The 17,938-nt window shown below is 41.2% G+C and overlaps 1 protein-coding gene across 1 annotated transcript in view; it reads right to left on the reverse strand.

Moving 5' to 3' along the window:
• FEZ1 (fasciculation and elongation protein zeta 1 (zygin I)) overlaps positions 1–9,186 on the reverse strand; it is a 164,786-nt gene extending 155,600 nt beyond the window's left edge. The window contains exon 1 of the mRNA XM_006867661.1: positions 9,079–9,186. The gene's annotated coding sequence lies outside the window, so the exon portion shown is untranslated. The remainder of the gene's footprint in view (positions 1–9,078) is intronic.
• Positions 9,187–17,938: the final 8,752 nt, after the last annotated feature.

The raw sequence follows: 17,938 nt of genomic DNA on the forward strand, positions 1-17,938 counted from the left end.
TATAATCAATGTGATGAAACAAGTTATATGAATTGTTGAATGTGAAACTGATGATGTGCCCTGTAAACTTTCACTCAATCCACAATAAAAACCTTTTAAAAAAAGTAATAATAATGATAGGACCTATCTCAAAAGGTTGTTGTAAAGAGTAAATAGGTAAAGTTCTTAGAACAGTGCCTGGCAGATAAATGCTCAATATTGGTTAATAAATGTTATCAACTTTATTTATTATTGTTGTTGTTACCATCAATGGATCTATATTTTATCATGATTCCAATTTTTTTAAAGTTTTCTTACAACTCTTTTTTGAGGGTATACCCTAAAATGACTATTTGGTAACTAAACCTGACCTACAGAAATATGAAGCTGCTTATGGTTTTTATTTATCCCATTTAGTATGTTGCTAAAGAAATACTATTTTTATTTATAGGGATCACAGCCTTAGACTCCAGAGTGTGATATACAAAATATGCACTCTATTATTTTCCACCAAAATTTGCTGCATTATGAAACATGTGTAGCCCCAAGAGTTTTGAATATGGGTTCATGGACTATTACTACTCTCATCACTTGAAAACTACCAGTGAGACCTTCCAATAGTACATGAATTTTTTTCCCAGACTCTGAGCATATGCCTGGCAGCAAAGAAATGGACTAGATGATCTCCTATAATTATGTAAGAACCAGAACACACTACCGTGTGCTCCAAAGCCAAACCTCATCACCATCCTGGGCTCTTGCATACTGGAGTGCTGCACAGTTAAGCTTCCCTTCATTTCCCAACAGCTCCTGGGACTTCTATGCCTTATGGGGCCTTCTTCATGCATGGTCTTCAACTGTGACTTAGCCATTTAAGTGTACATCCATACCTAGTCCCAATTTTAATTGACATTACTCAAGGGTGCAGCTGTACTCTAGATATCCTCCATGGCTCTTAGCTTGCACACACTGCCCTGAAGCTAGATAACCAGTGTGTGCTGATTTGAAATCATCTCCTGTTCCTCATACAAAGCTTCTCATTTTCAACTTCAGGTAGCACAAGCATTATTGTTCATCATACTTTTACCTACATACTCAACTTTCTTCCCTACCTTCATGTTTCTTGATGCAGCTAGATGCATAAGTTGAAACTACTGAGTCAGATCCAACTCAACAGTAGCAGGTTTAGTGGGGCTTTTTGGTTTTGTTTTTGGTTTAGTTTGATTTACCTGAGGAGAACCAAATAATGGCCACCATGGTTTGTGTTCTAGGAATGCCTATTCTCCATCTCCACCCACAAAACACAATTTTAACTAGGTGAGATAAGTAGCTTGCCAGGTAAAAATCTGGACAATTTTTACTAAGGTCTTTCCGGGATTCAGCCAGTCACCATCACCATCGAAATATATTCTGGTCATTTATAATTTACAAAGAAAGCACGGACTTTGTAGGTCATTGGACTACAAAATTAAATAAGAGCAAAATAATATCCTGGAAAGTACACAGGCTTCAAGCCAGCACACCTTTTAATGGCTGACTGAGTGACAAGCATTGTAGGTCCTGATTTCCTTATTTGTTAAAACAAAGGTATTGACATAGCGCTAACACCTTTGGAAGTTAATTTTAATAATATATTTTACATAATCCATTCTAACTTAAGTTTTAACATTTCAAAATACAATCTATATTAAAATATTATTAAGATACTTTGCATTGTCTTGTCATACTAAGTCTTTGAAATCCAGTGAGTATTTTATACTTAGGGTATACCATCATTTGGACAGGCCACATTCAAATATTCAATAGCTACATGTACCTGGTATCTGCCATATTGCACAACACTGCTCTAAAGTGCTAAACAACTAATTTCCAGGGACATGTCATTTATTTGGTGTTCACAGACTCCTTACAGCTCTTTGAACATAACTATATTTCAATATAATTGCTTCCTTTTAAGCCTAAGTATTTTACTTTACGCATATAAAAACATTCTGAGAAGGATCACAGTGGTTTCTCCACCCTGCCAATGAGAAGCATAGCACAAAAAATTAAGAATCCTTTAGTACCTGAAAGGTGAGTATAGAAGAAATCATAAAGTATGATAAAGCTGATTGAAGGGATAAGGTTTCTATGAGTGGGAATCAATTTTTCAGCAAGGGGTTTGGTTGGTTGGTTTTTTAAGTTAATTAAGGTTGTATTCTGTGATGGTTGAGAGCCAAATCTCCTGTTCTGGTCATGTTACTTTCTAGCTGTGAGATTTTAGATAAATATTAGCTACTTTTTGTCTCTGTTTCCTTGTCTATAAAATGGGGTAGCCTTTGAAATGCTAGACACAATGTGTAGAATATAGAAAGTGCCCAATATATGTCAGTAAATCTAAGGAAATGGGGATAACTTTGTTATATGGAAATGTAAGCTAAGGATGTTCCAAGTAAAAGAAAATTTCCCTTACCCCTGCCATGACATTCTATATGTGATGCTGTAAAACACATATCAAATGAAAGAACTCTTACTGAAAGCATTTTAGTATGTCTTAGACTTAGGAACCCACCCTGATCTTTTCCATCTGTTTGGCCAAACCTTCTTGGATTGCTGATTTCAGTAGAGTAAGGCATGAAAGCTAACCAGTTTACATTCCAGCTCTTTAAGCATACTTTAAATCTGTACTCTTTGCAGTGAGGGAAGACTGGAAAGAAGATGACACCAGTGAAGCTCAGTCTACACTGTCAACTGGAAACAAGGGACCAATCCAGCCAGAATCTAGGGCTAGGTTAAAGTCAAAAGGGAGGAACACAGTATTTCTCAGACTGGAAAGACTTGAAAAACAAATTCAAACCTTGACTTGCAATAACGAAGGATTCTACAAGCAAATCTTGAACAATGCAGGAAGCTTCCAAAGAAGATGGAAGGAATGCACAGAGTCACTGTACCAAAAAGAATTGGTTGATGTTCAACCGTTTCAGCAGGTAGCATATGATCAAGAACCACTGGTACTGAAGAAGTCCAAACTGCACTAAAGACATTAGCAAAAAACAAGGATCCAAGAATTGACAGAATACAAGCTGAAATGTTTCAACAAACTGATGCAGCACTATCCCAAAGAAAGGTGACCCAACAGAATGCAGTCAAACAATAATTATCACACCCAAGCAAAATTTTGCTGAAGGTAATTCAAAAATAGTTGCAGCAGAACATTAAAAGGGAGCTGCCAGAAATTCAAGCCACTTCCAGAAGAGGATGTGGAACAATAGATACCATTGCAATCATCAGATGAATTTTGGCTGAAAGCAGAGAATACCAGAAAGATGTTACTTGTGCTTTATTAACTATGCAAAGGCATTTGACTGTGTGAATCATAGATAACATTGTGAAGAATGGGAATTTCAGAACACTTAATTGTGTTCATGAGGGAGGAATTGTGCTCATAGACCAAGAGGCAGTCATTCAAACAGAACAAGTGCATACTGAATGGGTTAAAATCAGGAAAGGTACGCTGCAGGGCTGTATATTTTCACCATGCTTATTCAACCTGTATGCTGAGCAAATAATCCAAAAAGCTGAACTATATGAAGAACATGGCATCAGTATTGGAGCAAGATTCAGTAACAGCCAGCAATAACAACAAAGTTCAAAAAAACAGAGGACAGTAAATGCTGGTGAGGATGTGGAGAGACTGGGATCCTCTTACATAGCTGGTGGGAATGGTTCAACCACTCTGGGAAATGGTATGGCACTTCCTCAGAAAGTTGGAAATAGAAATATCTTATGATCCAGCAATTCCACTACTTTGTATATATCCACAAGAAATACAGGCCAGAACACAAGTAGGTACATGCACACCAATGTTTATCGCAGTACTATTCACAATAGCAAAAATATAGAGACAACCTAAATGTCCATCAATGAAAGAATGAATAAACAAACTTTGGTACATACACACAAGGGAATACTATGCTACCTTGAAGAATAATGACAAAGCTGCAAAATACCTCATAACATGGATGAACCTTAAGGACATTATGTTGAGTGAAATTAGTCACAAATGAACAAATATTGCATAAGACCATTATGGTAAAAGCTTAAGAAAAGATACCCATACTAAAAGAAAAAAAAATTCTTTGTTGGTTACCAGGGGTGGAGGGAAGAGACAGTAGAGTATAGGTTAGAGGATAGACACATCATAGTTTGGGTGTTGGGGAGGGCAATACACAAGAAGGGGTGGGGGGGATGGAAGAACAAGGTAGACAGGGAAACACTGAGGCATGTTGAAGAATTCTATGAGAAAAACATTGAATGATACAGAATTTATTGGAAAGAATACTCAGAGTCACTATACCAAACAAAAATGATTAATGTTTAACCACTTCAAAGGGAGGCAATACACAAGAAGAAAGAGGAGGTGAAAGAACAAGGGAGATAGGGGAACACTAAGACAGGTTTGCATGGGCTAAATGGGACAGAGGTAAATAGTGATGTACGCTCAACCTTTGAAGAGCAGGGTTCTGTGATACAGGAATTGAGGCATAGTCTGAACGGAGAGGAGAAATAATGTTAAGATGCTTGACTGTCTTATGAATATTGGTTTCCCTTGTCTACTATTGTAAAACAGACACTTGAGTGAGATAGAAAGGAATATCAGGAAACATGATTACAGAAAGCTTGTAAGCCCACCTTACATCTATGACTGATGGGAATACTTAAAGGGGATTCTAGAACTTGCCCAGTGAAATAATCTGAGCCCCATCCAGAACTTTCTGAGGTGGGACATTCCCACCTGAAAGGACATGCAGACCAGCCTAGAGTGGTTAGAGCAACAGAAGATACTTCTTGAAAGAAAGACCAGCAGGAAAAATCCAAAACAAAAACGACAGTCTGTTTGCCAGGGCGCTATCAAGGCTAACTATCAAGTCCCTTCAGGACAGACCCCCCTCCAACACTGAAACTCAAAGGGAACACATGAGAAGGCATGTAATCTTGCTGGCAAGCACATTGGTCTACTGGTGAGTGGAATTGGGGGAAAGGCAGCAATGAAGATATGGGCTGAGTTCAACCATGTTCCATAGACTCCTGTCAACCTTGAGATGAGAGTGAGACTAGAGGAAGGGCTGGTTGGTCCAAAGTGTGATGAGAGCTGGGAACTCCTAAGCCCGTGGACAAGGACCTAGCCATGGATGGCTAGAGCTGAGAATGACGTATTCAGCTGATATGAAGTGAGGGGGGACGCACAAGAATGCCCATACTTGCAGATAGTACCCACTTGACCTACCTTTGAAGACTGGATGATCAGAAGTCGACTAGAGGAAGACAAAGAAATTTGATAAAGGAAACAAGTGTAAATTGCTACAATTTTATGAACTTGGCCTATATTTATGGATATGTTGTTGTTGTTGTTGTTAAGTGCCGTTGAGTCGGTTCCGACCCATAGCGACCCTGTACAGGGTTTCCGAGGGTGTAAATCTTTACGGGAGTAGAAAGCCTCATCTTTCTCCCGCGGAGCAGCTGGTAGTTTCGTAGTTCCAAATACCAACTGAGAGGGGAGGAGTCTTCATATCAAGGATCAAACCTATCCCCTTTATATACAGGGTTGATAGGGATAGGCAACTTAGACATTGGCTACCTAAAATGGGTGGGGAGGGTTATAAGAGCACAAAGTGACTGGTTTACAAGTTTTCAAGAGGGAGTTTAGTTTCAGAGTATGCAGGGGAAGGTAGAATCCCCACTGAATAGTTTTCATCTTGTCTAGATAGGACTGGTGAAAGGAGATGGGGATAAGATTGTTATGATTCAATAGTGAGCAATTGTTATCATGACTAATTGCGACTGTTGCAACTGTAAAGGTAGAAGTTTTGTAACAAAAAGGGGAAGTCCTGGTGTGGCACTGTGGGCTAATGCGTCAGACTGCAAAGTCGTTTGAATTGCAAGGTCAGTGGTTCAAGTTCACCAGCTGCTCCTTGGAAACCCTATACAGGATTGCTATGGGTCGGAATCAACTCGACTGCACTTAACAACAACAACTTATTCTTACATTCCAGGAACAGTGGACCCTAGAACCATCAAGGGAGAAGAGCACAGCAGAATGTGGGACCCTATCTAGAGAAGTAGCAACACCAGTGATGAAGGCAGAAATGATGACATGGAGAGATACAGCAGTTGAGGACTATAGACTTATGGAAAGCTAAAGGTTGTGTGCTGGTGGCCAGGGGGCAGGCTTGTAGAATGTGCCCTTTGGTTGTTTAAATGATTATATATTCCTGGGTGTTTTTGTGTACATTTAAAAAAAAAAACAACAACAGAGGAAATAGAAGCAAATACTGTTGAATGATGACGCATGGAGGGTATTGTAATCATTGTAATGAAACAAAATATGGTATGATGAGTGTAAAACCAATGTTCTCCCATATAAACTATCACTCAATTCACAATAAAAGGTTTTTAAAAAACACTCAGTAACTGCGATATACAAATAACACAACCTTGCTTGCTGAAAGTAAAGAGGACTTAAAGCACTTGCTCATAAAGATCAAAGAATTCAGCCTTTACCACTCAGTGTAAAGAAAAACAAGATACTCATAACTGGACCAATAAACAACATCATAATAGATGGAGACAAATTGGTTGGCAAGGATTTTATTTTACTTGGATCCGCAATCAATGCTCATGGAAGCAGCAGTCAAGAAATCAAACAACATATTACATTGGGCAAAGCTGCTGCACAAGACCTCTCTAAAGGGTCATTTTGAGGACTAAGGTGTGCTTGACCCAGGCCATAGTATTTTCAATTTCCTCATATGCATATGAAAGCTGGGCAATGAATAAAGAAGACTGGAGAAGAACAAATGCATTTGAATTGTGTTATTTGTGAAAAATATTCAAAGTACCATGGACAATCAGAAAAACAAACAAATACGTATTGTAAGAAATATAGCCAGAATGCTCCTTAGAAGCAAAGATGGCAAGACTTCATTCTCTCATTCTTTGGACATGTTATCAGGAGGAACCAGCCCCTTGAAAAGGACATCATGCTGAAAACACCTACCATCAGACCAGGCAATCTCTAGATATAATTGATTCATCTAGACAATTATAAAAGAAGACATAAATAACACAATACTGCTGATCCTACAATGCCACATCAGGAGTACAGCCCTGGAAACCCTAGGACAGTTCTACTCTGTCCTATAGGGTCACTATAGGTTGGAACTGACTCAGTGGCAGTGGGCTTAGTACATGGATGGGTAGAGTTCAGAAACATGACCATTTGAAACAATCCATAATATAGCCAGATTGCTTTTTGTCAGCTCTTTACCTAGGAGCCAAAAAGTACTTGGTGAAAGAACAGATGGAGATTAAGCTAGAACTGTAAGGAGTATGAAACCACTGCACACCCAAACATTTGTAGAAAGACACAAGGCTGAAGTAGTATTAAGGAGGGCCAAGTGTCCAAGTGTTCTCATGGGCTTTGCCATAACCTCAAAGTAGGGTCTCTGGATTGGGCTTCAAGCCTACCAACCAAGCCTCACTTTAACCTACCTGCTTTTGTTCTCTCTTGGCAGCCTGCCTTTGTAGTTCCTACCCAAGCCCCCTAAATTTTCCGAACCCGCCTTCTATTTTTCCATCCTGACAAGCTTTCCCCACTCTATTTTCAGTTCATCTCAGAGGCCTCCTTCCTTTAAAAGCAAGGATTAATACAAGAAACGGTTTTATTCTTTTTCTCCATACTTCAAAAATCAATTTTGAAAAATTGATACATGATAAATGACAAAAAGAAGGAACCATGAGAATATGCAGGCTCTAGAGTTTGATTATGCCCTATAATCTATTCTATTAATGTTTACTTCCAATAGCTGGTGTAATTAGAAAAGACAGACTCAGTCAAAATACCTAAACCTCTCCCTGCAGCATAATGATACACTAACTGCAGCTTGAGGCTGCAGTACAGATTACCAGTGCTTGCTCCTCTGAGCAGAGTACAGCACAGATTTCACCAGGCTTCCTCTTGATAGACCTCTGCCAACTCATAATCGCCCTTCTTTCCATACTCCCATGGATCAGTTGATTCTGTGCTCCCTCTCAGTTTTTTCTCTAAAGCCTGCCCTCCAGTGACCCACCTTCAGATTTCCCATTGCTCTACAAAATCCAGTCAGTGTACAAGTTGGTGACAGCTTCACGTTTTCACATAAAAGGAAGGATTTCATTGCATGCGTCAGTCAGCAACCCCGTCGGAGTACTTACTTCCTCCCTTCCCCTTCCTAATGCAGATCCTTTCATCTTCATCCCAGACCACACATACCCCGGACCTTCCTGGTGGGTCAGGGAGTAAAGAAAGTCTCATCCAAGCAGCACAATGATCTCCGAGATACAAGGAAGCCAGGGTAGTCCCGCACAGGCCGCATAACAAACTCGACTGCCTTTTTGGCCAAACAAGACCCAGAGTGGAGATGGGGTTAAGGGGTGTTGAGCAGTGAGGAGGGAAGGATGAGCAAAAGAGAAGAGGGGTTGGGATACGCAGCAGGGCTCTGTCAAGAGCAGCATCCAGAGCTCCAGAGGCTCAGAGCCCAGCGTCCCCACCCCACCCCCACTCTCGTCCTTTCTCTGACCGGTTCCAATTGTAATACAATTGTTCCTCCAGCATCTGTGGCAGCTGCCAGCGGTTCTGACAATGCAGGAATGTGAGGGGCACAGGTGGGGCGGCGACCAGAATTCTCCGTGTCAAAATTATTCTGAGGCGTTTAACAATGATACAGCCAGATAAGGGTCCTGGGATATGGTGCCAATCCACTTCACCACGATCCCGTCAACACACACACCAGGCCGCTTTGAGATCTGCTTGACGTGCCCATCATCCCCATCTCAAGGCCTGGGCGCTTCATACCCGCCGTGCTACCTAGGACTGAGCAGGAGGGCGATGAGCCCGGGGTTCATCTGAACCAGGGAATGTGATGGGGATGGCTGTGTGTGAGGGCTGCGGCGCTCCTACCCCCACCGACTGGAGAATCCTGAGCCCCGGGCCTCCTTCACCCACCCGGGTCCAACCACCACCCCTGGCAGTAGTTGGGTGAGGACTAAGGTCTCCTCCAAGGTCTCCCCACGCGATGGCACCTGTGTGTAGCTCCTGGAAGAGGGAGGTGGATCCCGGAGTCAGCCCGACACCCCCATTCAAGGGCCGCAGCTACCAGCCGGAGTGCAGCACAGCAGCAGCCGCGGCGATTCAACCAGTCTACGAGCTCTCCCAGAGCATCTCAGCAGCGCCCCCTGCCTTCACCCCACCTTCTCCGCCCCTTCCCCGCGCTCACGCCTTGTCCCTGGATGCGTTCGCGCTCAGGCACCCGCCCTAACTGGGACGTGAAGGACCCAGACGTCATCTCCTCATTAGCATTCCTGACCTTCCTTGGACCACGTGGGCTTCTATTAATATTTATGAATTACTGTCTCCCCTCGTTAAAACTGGCCTTTCTGCTTTCCTCATGAATTTTCAGCAGCTTCAAAAACACATGCAGTGTAATAACCCCAAACATCCATTATGCCCGGGCCCTGAGTCTCCTTTGTTGTTGGTTGTGAAGTGCCTTCCAGTGAGTTCAGTTCATAGCGTCTCTGATAGCATAGTGGTTATGGGTTGGGCTGCTAACTTCAAGGTCAGCAGTTCGAAACCACCAACCTTCCGAGGCTCCAGGTCTCCGCCAAATTCATTCACATCACGTGAGAAACCCATTGGGAAGACTTGAGTCTGCAAGTCATGGAAAACAGTGAGATGACAAGTACAAAATAATGAAGGAATTCCTAGGGATACAAGTAAGATCCCTAGGAATAGGACACCTAGAAATTAGGTCTTGCATAATTTTAATAAGTAGACCTGGAAATGAAGAAGTATATTTTCACCAAGACAAATAAGTGGATGATTCCTTAAAGGTTGGAACCCGAAAAAAAAAAATGTTTTTAATTTAATCATACTGCATAGGACCACTACGGTAAAAGACTAAGAAAAAGAACCCATACTAAAGGGGGAAGGGGGAGGAATTCTTTGCTGGCTACTGGGATGTGGGGGGTGGGGTGAGGGGAGGGAGGGGAAGGTGGAGCACAGGGTAGGGAATAGATACAGGATAGTTTGGGTGCTAGGGAGAGGGGGCAATATACAAGAAGGGGGAGGAGAATGGAAGAACAAAGAAGATAGGAGAATATTAATTAAGTGGACAGAGGTAAATAATGATGTATGCACAACCTTGGAACAACAGGGCTCTGGGATACAGGGATTGAGACATGGTTGGAATGGGGAAAAGGGGGGAAATAATGTTAAGATGCTTGCCTGTCTTATGAATCTTGGTTTCCCTGGCTTACCATTATAAAATAGCCATAAGTCGCTTGTAAGTCTGTCTTCTGCCTATAACTGATTGGAATACCTAAAATGGAGCTATAACCTGCCCAGTGAAGGAGGCTTCCTGCTGAGCCTGTGCATTACATAAGACCATAGGTGGAATCCTGAACAGCATCCAGAATCTTCAGAGGTTGGAAATTTCCACTTGAAAGGACAAGCAGACCAGTTTGGAGAGGCTAGAAGAACAAAGGATACTTCTTGAAAGAAAGACCTACAGGAAAAAGACAAAACAATAACGGCAGACTGATTAAGAACAAGTAAGTTGCTCACCCAGGAGACATCAAGGCAAGTGATCAGGTCCCCTCAGAGCAAACTCCCTTCCAAGACTAAGACTCAAGGGGAATACATGCTTTGATTGATGACCACATTCATCACCAATAAGGGGAAGTGAGGGAAAAACAGCAATGAAGGTGCGAGCTAAGCCCTACAATGTTCAATAGACTCCCGTGAACTCGGGTGGAGACCTGGTTGTCCAGCAGTGTGGCAAGACCTGGGGACTCTTGGGCCCAGATTCAGTGACATAACCACAGAGGACTAGAGTGGAGAATGAATCATCCAGCTGATAAGCAGAAAGGGCATATGCCCAAGAACACCCACACTTGCATATAATACCCACTTGACCTAGCTTCAATGACTGGATGATCAGTACTCAACTAGAAGAAGAAAGAAGGGGGGAAAAAGAGTAATCTGATACAATTTGATGAACTTGACCTACACCTCAATGCAGTAGCTCAAAAGAGGGAACAAATCTTTACAACAAGGATCATTCCCACCCCCTCCATACACAGAGTAAACAGGGATGGGCAACCTGGACATTGGCTACCCAAAATTGGGGACTTCAAAGGCAAGAAGTGACTGGCTTACAAGCTTTCAAGAGGGAATCTAGATCCAGAGGGCATGGAGGAAGGTAGAATCTCCAATGAGTAGTATCCATCTGTTGATGAAAGGAAATGCAGATAGGTCTCTTGAGATACAGTAGTGAATAATTGTTATTAGGACTGATTGTGAGAGTTGGAAATGTAAAGTTAGATGTTTTGTAGCAAGGAGGGGAGTGAATAACTTTTCAGTCTAGGAGCGGAGGTCCCTGGAACCATTAAAGGAGAAGAGCAGGGAGCGGGACCCTACCCAGAGAAGAAGTGATGCCTGAGATGGAGGCATGCCATCACCTCTGGCACTGTCTTTGCTGCCCCTGCTTTTGTAGGTAAGATCTCACACTCCACTCATAGTCCTTCTTCTTAATGGTCCCGGTTTCATCTGTTCCTGAAATGAAAAATTAGCTACTCCTCCCTTTTAGTTACACATCCTCTACATTTGCAGTTGTGCCAATCACAATTAATCCTGCTAACAATTATTCACAATTGAATGATAAAATCCTATTAGAATCATCTCCCATTCTCTTTCACCAGATCCATCTGGAAAAGAGTGCAACAATTCAGTGGGGATTCTACCTTACAATCTTACATTCTGAAACTAAGTATACTCATGAAAGCTTGTAAGCCAGACACTTCATGCCTTTATAGCCCCCCATTTTTGATAGCCAATGTCTAGATCGCCTGCCCCTTTCAACCCAATTCACTTAGGAAACAAACTTGTTCATTGATATGAAGAGTCCTTCAATTCCAATAGAAATTTTGAGCAACTGCATCTATCAGCAAAGGTCCAATTTATCAAATTGCAGCAATTAACACTTGCTCACAGTATCAAGCATCCTTATCTTTATCTGGTCAAGTTCTGGTCAACTAGCCATCCAACCTAGGTATAATGGGTACTAGCTGCAAGTTTGGAAGTTTACATACACCTCCCTGCACTTCAGACCAGCTGGTTGCTTCATTCTCTGCTCTACCTTCCATGAGCTCAAGTCTTCCTCTTCTCTCTCATCTCAAAGTCAACACATGTCAATGGAACATGGCCAAACTCAGCTCATGTCTTCATCGCTGCATTTCCCTCCCTTCCACTCAAAAGTACACTCAGGTGGTCACCAGCAAGTATACTAGACTATGTGTGTATTCCCTTTGAGTTTCAGTTTTAGAAGGGGCTTTTCCCAGATAGGCTGATTTTATTGCCTTGGTCCTTCCAAAGTAAATAGGTTGCTTGATATTATAACAGCCAGTCTACATTTTTTTCCTGCAGGTCTTTATTTCACTAAGATTCTTCTGTTATCTCAGCAGTTCTGGGTTAGTCTGCATATCTTTTCAAGTGGGAATCTTCCAACTCAGAAAGTTCTGGGTGGGCTCAGGATTCCACCTAAGGCCCTATACTCTACAAAGGCTTGACGAGAAACCTATTTCCCTGGGCAAATTCTAATTCCCCTTTTAACAAATCCAATCAGTTAAAGGCTGAAGATGGGCTTACAAGTTTTCTGTAATCATAATTCCCAATATTCATTTACAGCAAACTTAAATGTCTATTTTACAATAGTAGTCAGAGGAAACCAAGACAGTCAAACACCTAAAAAAATTTTCCCTTCCGTTGCCCATTCAGACTAGGTCTCAATCCCTGTATCACAGAACACTGTTATTCCAAAGTTGTGTATAAATCACTATTTACCTCTATCCCATTTAGGCTATGCATACCTCCCTAAGTCTTCTCCATCTTCATTGCTTATCTACACACTCCCTCTACTTGTGTATTGCCTTCCCCATCACCCAAGCTAATGTCTACCCTCTAACCTGTGAATTACTCTCCACTCCCTCCCATCATCAAAGAATGTTTCTTTTAGTATGAAAATCTTTCTTAAGCTTTTACAGTAATGTTGTTGTTGTTGTTATGTGCCGTGGAGTCAGTTTCAACTCATAGTGACCTGTACAGGGTTTCCGAGGCTGTAAATCTTTATGGGAGCAGAAAGCCTCATCTTTCTCCCATGGAACAGCTGGTAGTTTCGAACTGCTGACCTTGCAGTTCGCGGCCTGATTCATAACCACTATGCTACCAGAGCTCTTTTTACAATAATAGTCCCATGCAATATTTGTCCTTTTGTGATTGACTAATTTCACTCAGCATAATGCCCTCAAGGTTCATCCATGTCATGAGTTGTTTGCAGATTCATCGTTATTCCTCAAGGTTGCATATGTGTATGTACTAAAGTTTGTTGAACTATTCTTCCATTGTTGGGCACTTAGGCTGTCTCCATAGTTTTGCTATTGTGAGTAGTGCTGTGATGAACATTGGTATGCAGATAGTTAAGATTTTGTGTCAACTTGACTGGGCATAGTCTTCTGTTTCTCAAGTCCCTTTCTGACCACTTAGGACCTGTCTTTTATATAATTTTGAGTTTTGTTCCACATTTTCTCCCTCTCTATCCAGGACCTTCTAATGTTGACCCTTTACAGAGAAGTTGTAGTGGTATCTGGGCACCACTTAGTTCTTCTAGTCTTAGAGTCAAGGAGACTGATGTTCACATGTTCCATTAGTCCATTGGACTAATTAATATCAAGCATATTTAACTTTTGAAGCTTCCTTGTGTATATACAAGAGTAAATAAAAAATTATCTGCACTCTGGTTATATTAAAGCACCCGTCCACGTCCACATCCATGGTTGATTAAAATATTGAGTGTGCACGTGAAATGATTCTGCCAAATAGAAGAGTGACAGTGGATTATGTGTCAAATCATTTTCAAATCAGTCATGGCTCTGCCTATGAAATAATCTACTACAGACTTCAGTTTCAAAAGTTGGTATGAGATAGATACCAAAAAAGCTCATGACACAGCATAAACATAAGCATTTGGACATCTGCAAACAAAATTTGGACCAATACTTGAAGGAAGGTAAGTTTCATAAAATAAATTGTTACTGGTGACTAAACATGGTTTCATCACTACAAGCCTGAGAGTAAATGGCAGAGTAGGGAATAGAAATATCCTCAATCACTGACCAAGCAAAAATTCAAAAGTCAGCTGGAAAATTGATGCTTACAGTTTGCAGGGATTCTGAAGGGTCAGTATTGGAACACCGTCAGAAAAAATGTTCAACTATCAACTGTGTTCATTGCAGTGAGATGCTCACCAAAGAGTTGAAGCCTAAACCTGGTATTAAAGGCAGAGAGCTGCTATCCAAGAGTGTTGTGATCATGCATGACAATGCACATCCCCACACCTCTACCCACACTGTTGACACTCTACAAAAACTTTGTTTTTAGATGTTAACATGTCTTCCCTACAGTCCTGATCTTGCTCCATTGGACTTTCACCTATTTGGTCCCCTGAAAGCAGCTCTTCAAAGATGAAGATTCACTCTGATGAAGAAGTGAAGACAGCAGTGCAATCATAGCTCACAACTCAGCCTCAAACATATTTTAATAAGGGAATATGAAAGCTGGTTGATGATGGACAAAGTGTATTGAAAAGCAAGGAGATTGTTTTGAAAAATGATGTATTTGTCTATTCTAAAAGTTGATTTAAATAAATTCTATAGCCAGACTGAGAATAATTTTTGACTCACCCTCACATATAGCACAATATTAGCAAATTCAACATTTTACATGTATATTTCATCCATCACTATGAACAGAAACTCAATGCTTCTTAATCAACAAATCCCCTTCTCCCCTCCCTCCTGACTTTTGGGCTCTTCTTGAGAACCCCCTCCTAAAGTCCAAAGAGGGATATCATTTGTATGTGTCCCTGCTGGACTGATTCCCACTCACCTTAATAGCCAAGCTAATCTTCCCTATTATCTGTTATCTCCAGAATGCCTGGGTTTTCAGAGATAGGATAAGTGAATTTGTGGTAATTACAATGTCAAAGAAAATTACTATTTCACTGCACTAGTCTAACCATATAAAAATCACTCCACCAGCAAGCCCCCAAAACACATCATGAAAATGCATTCCCAGGCCACAGCTTTCCTCTTTAATGTCTCAAATATGAGTCATCACAGGATTTTCAACACTAGGAAAATAATTCACATTACCCCGCAAAGTGTCATTTTCAGCAGTAAGTCTTTATAAACATCAGTTTATTCAGAATTTAAATAGTCAGTTTCTTCTAGGTTAGAATTTAACAACACCTGAAGCCATAACTAGCTAAAGTGACTCCATCTTGTAAGAAAAGAGATCATTAGTTCTAACTAATTAGTTCTAACCTTGGTCTATATTTTCCTTTAGGTTAATCAGTAATTAACACCCCCCTTAGGGATATTATAGAAAGAAAGAACTTCCTGAACTTCCCTAGAAGGATTAGCACAATTTGGGACAAGAAAAACAATGAAGAAGCTTCTGAAAATCTTTGAACCTCCACCCAATGCCCAAAATCACTATTAAATCACTTTAATTCTCCTTCCCCTTTTTCCTCAGAAAGCCAGTCTTTGGAGGACATGCAGTCCCTCTGCCTCCTGAATATACATTAAACCTTGTTTGCTTTATCTTACCACAGTCTCCTAGTAATTGATTTCACCCACAGCAGGAAGTACAAGCCACCATGAAGTACAGTGGCCCCAAAAGGTTGGGAAATGTCAGCAATCTCCTTTCAAGCAGCCACTCAGTGATTTCTCCAAGGAGGGCTGCTGACAGAGCCCAACTTGCTGAAGCACTGCCAGGCTCCATTGGGCAACCAGCATGTGATGAAGAAGCAAGGCTGGGAACTCATGCCAGAGAATATTAGAGTGAGTCCATAAGCATTTATCTGTGACACTCTAGAACCAGGACAAATTATAAGACAGTGTTGCACTCTCTTTTAGTACTATTTCCTAAGTCCTTTACAGGTTGGACAGGAACATAAATTGTTTTACCCATAAGCGTGATCACCGTTGTATGGAAGGATTTCATTAGGCTTCTGGGCACTTAGGGACATGAAGTGCAAATGAGTTATTTGTGTGAGGGCATTTTATTATAGCCCTAGATCCCTTGTATTTTTTCAGTTACATTGCCTTTTGGGGTTTCTTGATAATTTAAAGGGAAGAGTGTCCAAGACATTTTTTCGATCGTTGAACCTGTAAAGCTTTTATGTGTATATGTGTATTTATTTGTTTTGTGCCTTGCTGTTTTAAAGATTAGTTGTACAGTTGCAAGAGGTTCATTTAAAGAGACCTCTGCAGAAAACTGATTTACTTTGATTAATATAAATATGGCCTTCTAAAGTAATACTCGCTAAAGTATCATTTTGCCTCTGATACTGGGTCAGGCTGCAGAAGATTATAAAGTCATGAAATTTAGTATACAAGAGGTTTATTAGACTATGGAAAAAGAATACCTGCAGGGGAAACATGCCATAGGCAGCAGCATTTCACCATGTTCACAATCTAAGGTCATTTTATATCGGGTAGGTCATGTGTTGTAATGAAATGTACAAAGATTTGGAGTCAGAAAATCAAAAAGGAAGAACACCCTCAGCATTTCTCATGTTGAGGGAACTGTAGAAAAAATTCAAGCCTCAACTTGAAATATTAAATGATTCTATGAGAAACACATTGAATGATACAGAATTAATTGAAAGGAATAAATTGGAAGGAATACTCAGAGTCACTGTACCAAACAGAAATGATTGATGTTCAACCATTTCAAAGGGAGGCAATACACAAGAAGGAGGAGGGGGTGAAAGAACAAGGTAGATAGGGGAACACTGAGACAGGTTTGCATGGGCTAAATGGAACAGAGGTAAGTAATGATGCATGCTCAACCTTGGAACAATAGGGTTCTGTGATACAGGGATAGAGGCATCGTCTAAAGAGGGGAAGTAATACTAAGATGCTTGACTGTCTTATGAATATTGGTTTCCCTTGCCTACTATTGTAAAATAGACACTTGAGTGGGATAGAAAGGAATGCCAGGAAATATGATTAGAGAAAGTTTGTAAGCCCGTCTTCAGCCTATAACTGACTGGAATACATAAAAGAGGTTCTTGAACTTGCCCAATAAAAAGGCCTTTTGTGGAGACTTTGCAGTGTATAGGAACTTAGGTGGAATCCTGAGTCCCATCCAGAACCTTCTGAGGTGGGACATTCCCACTAGAAAGGACAAGCAGACCAGCCTGGAACAGCTAGAGCAACAGAAAACACATCTTCAAAGAAAGATCAGTAGGGGAAAAACAAAGCAAGTTGTTCATTGGGAAGCCATCAAGGCAAACAATCAAGTCCCTTCAGGACAAATCCCCCTCCAACACTGAAACTCAAAGGGAACACATGAGCAGGCATGTAAGCTTGCTGGCAAGCACATTGGTCTACTGGTGAATGGAAGTGGGGAGAAAGGCAACAATGAAGAAATGGGCTGCGTGCAACTACATTCTATGGACTCCCATTGACCTTGAGATTGTTAGAAATGAATCTCGATGTCGCATAAAAGACACTCGGTGAGACTAAATTACCTTGGCAAAGTAAAATTTACTCCTGCAAGAGGGTGCTTGCGCATAGCTGTACATACACGAACAGGCTAGCGAGCACACCAAGTGGGCAGTCCACTAGAGTTTTTAATCCCTGACTCGAGTCTCAAGGCTGTGTCTCACCCTATTGGCTAGGGTTTTGACCACACAATCTATTCCCTTACTCGGTTGGCTAGTTCAAATTTTTAAGGCGCACATTCCTACTTTAAGAAAAGAAGAGAGGGGTCAGTCTTTGCTCCAGGAAGTAGTTTAAGGAAAAAGAAAGTTATCATAAA

The sequence above is a fragment of the Chrysochloris asiatica genome, unplaced genomic scaffold, assembly GCF_000296735.1.
Source record: "Chrysochloris asiatica unplaced genomic scaffold, ChrAsi1.0 scaffold00107, whole genome shotgun sequence".
NCBI classification, from domain to species: Eukaryota; Metazoa; Chordata; class Mammalia; order Afrosoricida; family Chrysochloridae; genus Chrysochloris; species Chrysochloris asiatica.